Below are 6,554 nucleotides of genomic sequence, written 5' to 3'. Positions count from 1 at the left end.
CCGCCCTTTGCCCTGCTTTCCCCTCCCCTTCCTCTCCCTCCCAGGCTTGCAAAGAGAGGGATTGCAAAAGCAGAAGCCGGGCTTGCATCCTCCCGGGTGTTTGCACCGCCTGGAAGCCGGGCTTGCAAAAGACACAGGTGAGTCAAGGAGGAGCCTCCCTGGGATTTGGATGTGCAGGGATTGGAGGGGTCTCATAGGGGCCCAGGGACTTTAGCCTCCAGATTTGGGGGTCTGGTTTATTCTCAGTGTTGGGGTCCTAGCCTTTTCCACGGTTACTGCGCTCTGTTTCCGCTTTAACCATTCCTGGAGTGTTAAAAGTGTGCAGAGGAACACTAGAGCACTCTGAGAATTGTACAACTGCACGTCACAGGATCCATAGGCAAAGTTACAACAATGCAGTGTGAATAGAGGCATTATGCTACATTGTTAGACTGCTATGATGATGCCGTTGTATTATCTGTTAATGTGGGATTTGTGTATTGATAGTGTTTAAATGCAATTTGTGCCATGCACATATTGCAACTGATTGCATCATCCAGAATGTATCATAGCGTGGAAAGAGTTAATTGCCAAGAAGCTATGATGACCTTGATGTGTGGCTGGAACTAAGGAGTATCCAGACACAAGTGTTTGTGCATAACGATTGCATCAGTTCAGTTCTGTTCTGTTCTGTTGAGTTCTGTCTGCCTAGAGTTCGAGTCAAGTTCTGTTGGAGACCAGAACAGTCCTGTGTTTGTCTGTCGTCTGCAAGGCTGTGTTGATTACTGCTGCATACAGTAAAACTTTGTAAATAGTTTTACCAACGTCTCTTGAGTGTCTCTTTGTTCTGCGTTCCACTGCTTCCATCCAACTACTGCTGCGCTGCAAATACCCTGACATTATCCTTTATGTTTCCCTTGGAAGTCACCATATAATCCCTAGATTTTCCTATACAACTAGGTTATATAGTATACTAGCTTGGGAACTCAGCGATGCCCGGGTGATTTGAAAAAGGCATTATTTGTATTTGAATGCTAAGTATTCTCAGTTTGGAGTGGGTGAACTACAATTCCCAGAATCGTGGGTCAATCCTCCCCAAACTCTGCCAGTATTCCAAGTTGGCCATTTTGGGTCTGTGTCCCAAGTGTGGTCCAAATCTGTCGTTGGCTGGCCATGGCCTGGCTGCAGTGCTCTCTGGATGGGGGTGAACTACTACAACTCTCAGATTCCCGAGACAATTGTTCCAAAACATTTGTCAGTATCCACAGTAGGCTATATTGAATCTGTGTGCCAAGTTTGGTCCAGAGCCGTTGTTGGCTGGGTTCAGTGGTGTTTGAATGCAGGTGAACTACAACTCAAGGCCCATTCCCACAAACCCCTGTAGTGTGTTCATGAGGCTTCTCTGTGCGAAGTTTGGTCCCGTCCATTGTCAGTGGGGGTCACTGTTTCTCTGGATGCAGGTGAACTATAACTCCCTCTCCCCCAAACTTGTCCAATATGTTCTGATGGTTATGGGGGCTCTGTGTGTGAAGTTTGGCCCTAGTCCATCATCGGTGGGGTTCAAAGTGCTCATTCATTGCAGGTAAACTATAAATCCCAGTACCTACTACTCCCAAACGTCCAGGCCAACTCCCCTTAAAACCCACCAGTATTCAAATCTGGGCATATCGGGTATGCATGGCACGTTTGGCCCAGAGCCATCATTGTTTGGGTTCATAGCATTCTGGGTGTAGGTGAACTACAACTTCTCTACATTCCCCAGTAGAGTCACAGTGCTCTGACTTGATACAGGCTAAAGTACAACTTCCACCATGTGGAGTCAATCCCCCAAACTCCTCTAGGAAGTGTAGTTGTGCTGTGTTTGTTCTGCAGACAGATTTGAAAGGGAAGGGCAGTAGGCGGGGTCATGCAAATTCCACACCAATGGAGAACCCTGGGATACCTGCCTGTGATGGCGGACAATGCACAATCTAGGATGAAATGGTCCCCAAACGAAAGCATTCCTTGGGTGGTGGGCCGTAGTGTTTGGGAAGGACATTGGCAGGGGTTGGGCTGCATATTCATGGAGCTCGCTGTAACCACAATGTCAATGGAAAAGATTGACTTGGTGGCTCCTCAGCACTGGGAACTGTAGCCTATTTGTGAAGGCCGGAGGCTGTTTGTGTGAACAGACACCCGTGCCACATACACACATATACAGGTTTTTACTAGATCTGTATGTCTAGTCTTGTCTAGACTAGACTAGACTAGATATTTAGATATAGATTGCATTCAGCATGGAGGTAACTTAAGGGTGTTTGGTTGTGGCTACAATTTTAGGATGTAATTTGTCATACGTTCAAATACTCCAGTTAGAGAAGCATTTCCCCTTGTTGCAAGGACTGGTCTGTGATGAATAGCCCACTGCGCAATCTGAGTTCTGTAGAACCCAATGATGGATTTTGTGCTTTCGAAGGCATCTGAGACCAAGACAATGAGTGCCGAGCTCATGCAGGTGTGCAATCCACCCTCGACATTTGCGGATTAAATTATTAGGAGATTTGATTAAAATGTTCTCTGTAAGAATCCCTAGATCCTGTAGTGTTGTGGTTAATGTCTGCTGGATACTGATTGTAGAATCGTACTGGAGGACCTAGAGAGAACACCTCTATTAACGAAGAGAAGTTGAGGAAGAGAGGATCAGTGATGCCCACAGTTAGAAATGGCTAAAGGACAGCGGAAGAAAAGTGAGGAATGTAAATACACAGCAATCCATTGGCCTGCCTTAAAATCATGAACCTTTGATAAAGCATCAGACTGCCCCAAGTCTAATGTTTGTTGTGGCACAAACACATGGCCTTTTATCTTTATATCCTATTTGGTTGGGTGTATTTAATATCTGATCTCACTGGCAATTATTGATTAGATGAGTTTGTGAATATGCATGAATGAACAAGACACTGAAAGCCGAGATCTCAGTAAATTAAATCCCCCAAAACAGCAGCAACAACAGGCAAAATATAAATGCCTAAAATCTTATTAAGTTTAGAAATTTGGAATATTCCCACCTTTGTTAGAGTATGATCCCTACATCCACTTACAATGGAAATACAGAACTGGAAAGTTGTGAACCTTATTGAAACACTTTCTGCCAGATGTTACCATAGCCTTACTCTGGAGTACTTAGAAAATTCCCAGGGTTTTCTCTCTAGGAATTTGTCAGGTCCTCCAGAGTGACTAATAACCTATAGCAGAAGCACACCATAGAATCATATGAATGATTTCTAGAGAAGATATATTTTGTTGGATGTGGATATGTACCAGTTCTGTGGGTCATACTGTCGGAACTAGAATGGGATGGGAAATACCTGTTCTTTTAGTTGTAAATACTTTTTCCAATTTCAGAGAAATCCAGCAAAAGATTTTCCCTCCTAATCAAGAAGTCTTTTGCAATTTCATCTTCCTCCAGTGACCTTGTATCTGGATAGTAGGAAGCAATCTAAGTTTCTTGCACCATCCAGAGAAATAAAAAATATTTTTGACTTTATCTAGATTGTATCCTTTCTTTTATAGGCCTTGCAGAATATCTATCTATGGCTCCACATACAGTGCCATATAATGCAGTTGGTAACTCATTATATGAATCAGTGTAAACCAGTGGTCCCCAACCTTTGGTTCTCGTCGTTTTGGACTTGAACTCCCAGAAATCCCAGAAATCTTACCAACTGTTAGGAATTGGGGAAGCTGAAGTCCAAAACAGGTTTGACCACATAACCAACCCACACTGTGAACTCTAGTTGGCTGTTGTAATGTGGATGTTTGGATTTTATGTTGTTATATAATTTTGTTTGTCTACATGTAGTTTAATTTAGTGATGTTAGATTTAATATGCTGATGTTAGACTTTAAATTGATGTTAGGTTTTAATGTTATTTTTATATGCGGGGTTTCTCTTGGATTTTACGGAGGCATTGAATGCTTGCCAAGTTGCCATTGTATGTTGGACTCCACCCTGAGTCCCTTTGGGGAAATAGGGCGGAATACAAATACAGATGATGATGATGATGATGATGATTACTTGGAGGACCAAAGGTTGGGAAGCACTGGTGTAGACTCATATAATGCAGTTCAGTACAGTTAAAATTCCTTTCATAGTAACTGCAGTTAAGTATGGACAAGTTACATGCAAGACATCATTTTTTAAAAAATTGAACTTTGATAGGTTGTGTTTTGGCTTTGGAAAATCTAAGCAGCTGCTTAGAGAAAAGCCAGAGTTGGATCCACGTATGATTTTGGCTTTTGCGGATGGACTACTAGGTTGCAACAATAATTTGAAATGACTACAGAACGCCTCTTACAGACTCTTAAATATTTTCCCCTCCATTCCCAGATTCAACTGTTTACGTTAAATCCCAACTGTAATTTTTTTTGTAATTATAACTCTCAGTTCAGATAAAAAGTGATTCAAACCAATAGTGAAAAGGCACACAGCGGGAAATTCTCAGTTTTCTTTTTAAAAGAATGACACAAACGACACCATTCACTTCTTTGTACTGCACTAAAGTGTATTAAATCAAATCAATATGGCCAATTAAAGAGAAGGCATGTTTGTGCATGACAATTCAAGTGAACAAGCTTTTAAGATAATAAACTTTTTTTAAAGATAATTTAAAAACAGATAACAAAACTACATACATCAAAATTATTTCACATGGAATCGTTCTGAAAATCCAAGTTTGCAGATAAAATTAAGTATTACAGATATGTCCTAAGTTTCTATCTCTTATTATACTAACAGATTCTTAAAATATACACTAATATAATACAAAGTATAAATTAACTTGCTTGCGCTCGTATAGTGAAATACTATTTATCCTCTGGAAGAGCATTAGACACATTTGTATAAATAGGTTTCCGAATATCCCTGCCAAGGTGTGTTCTGCGGCTCCCTTTAGTTTAACCTGACTCATTGTGACTGCATTCAGTGATACACTTGGAAACTGCAGCAAGGGATGCTTTCACACATTACACAATTATAATATTCCCTATTATTATTCCCAGTAGTTGGTGCTCCAGATTCAATGTGAGGCAACTATGTGAATGTATTGTTTCTGCTAGATCTGTAGTGTAGGACAACACTCATGTCTACACAATAATGGAGAAATTGGGAGTCTTAATCCAGTTGTACTCAATTTACTTTCATTTTTAGGATAAGTTAGCAAGAATACACCATTATCAGGGTAATTATTTAAGAATTGGAAGATTTAAGTCTTGAGGAAGAAGCTGCCATGATGTAGGAAGTTCTCTGCTATAGTAATGCATTTGGGCTGGGATGCTGTCAAAACAAAACTTAATCCTGGTTTTAAATATATATGTATGTGTATATATGTATGTGTATATATATAGTTAGCCATGGCACCACATTGGCTGGAGTTCCAGTACTCATTTAAACACTTGAGTGTGATTTTTAAAAGAAATTATGCTGCAATAAGAAGCAAATTATTTGGCAATGGTGGTACCATGGGATTGTTCAGTTGGAGGCAACAAACTAGATGTATTTTTATTCTGTTACGCATAGGACCTGTGATATGGCATCCTTAAACATAGGATTGCTACCCATTAATTCGCTTAATGGGTGAGTCCTTGCCTATTAATGAGTATTATAGTGTCTTGTTTGTAAAGGAGCAAATTCTACTATGTCAATGTCATATTTTTGAGTATATTCCTTGAAATATCAATGGTTTAGGCCATACAGACTAAGCACCTTTGGCAGAGTCAAAAAAACTACATGGCCAAAGGTGATGGCACAGTAACAAATTGATCAGAATGAGACATGTTTGAAGATGCTAGTTAGGGACTTTGCCAGTTAGGGACTTATCCTTCTACTGGAATTTAGTTTAAGAGTATATATACACGTGGAATCCAATGTTAATACTAGATATGAGTTGGAATATACCGAACTGTGGAAGCAGCATTTCAGTATGAGACTTGCTGAATGAGATACACTTTTTTTCGCTTATGGGAATTTGTTTCTCTCTGCATCCGATATTGCTAAGTATTGAGGAATGTGGCCTGAATCAGCAATACCTGGATGTGCAGACTGCTGAACTTTCATGTCAGAGGAAAGGCCCTTGGGAATCATTATCTGCTAAGGATGGGTTCTTCCTTGAATAGGGTCAGGATGTTTTGAAATTTATCTGTTACCTATTTGAAAGCAATCTCGCCAAACATCTACAGCCAGAAATGAAAGGGCAAAGAAGGTAAGAATTATTATGGCACGACTTTTAGGAGAGTGAAAAGATCTCCTGTTTTTCAGTTTGGATCTGGCACAAGTAGCAATTTTGCCATTTGGGCATGGGCAATTATTAACATCAGGTTAGAACTGCAAAATAATATTTTTCTCTTTCATAGGTGCTTGGTAGTAACACATCTCCTCTAATGGTAGGTAGAGTGCTACTACCTTTGGAAATGTCAGTGGTTTGGAAATAAGTTGTTAGGAGCAGATGCATTTTAATGCTGAAGTCAGATAGTTGGGAAAACATTTTATGTTAACAGGATTTGGCACCTTTCCTTTTAATTAGAAAAACATTGTAGGGT

The 6,554-nt window shown here is 40.3% G+C and overlaps 1 long non-coding RNA gene and 1 other non-coding gene across 2 annotated transcripts in view; both read left to right on the top strand.

The window, feature by feature from the left end:
- Positions 1-3: 3 nt before the first annotated feature.
- LOC107982332 (uncharacterized) overlaps positions 4-6,554 on the top strand; it is a 190,252-nt gene continuing 183,701 nt past the window's right edge. The window contains exon 1 of the long non-coding RNA XR_010003652.1: positions 4-137. This is a non-coding gene — a long non-coding RNA (uncharacterized LOC107982332). The remainder of the gene's footprint in view (positions 138-6,554) is intronic.
- Positions 2,362-2,447, top strand: LOC134297255 (small Cajal body-specific RNA 18). Its single transcript, XR_010003984.1, has one exon. It is a non-coding gene; the product is annotated as a small Cajal body-specific RNA 18 (non-coding RNA).

Source organism: Anolis carolinensis, chromosome 2 (genome assembly GCF_035594765.1).
Source record: "Anolis carolinensis isolate JA03-04 chromosome 2, rAnoCar3.1.pri, whole genome shotgun sequence".
NCBI classification, from domain to species: Eukaryota; Metazoa; Chordata; class Lepidosauria; order Squamata; family Dactyloidae; genus Anolis; species Anolis carolinensis.
The sequence above is the reverse complement of the archived record's forward strand: the minus strand, read 5'-3'. Positions and strand labels throughout refer to the sequence as shown.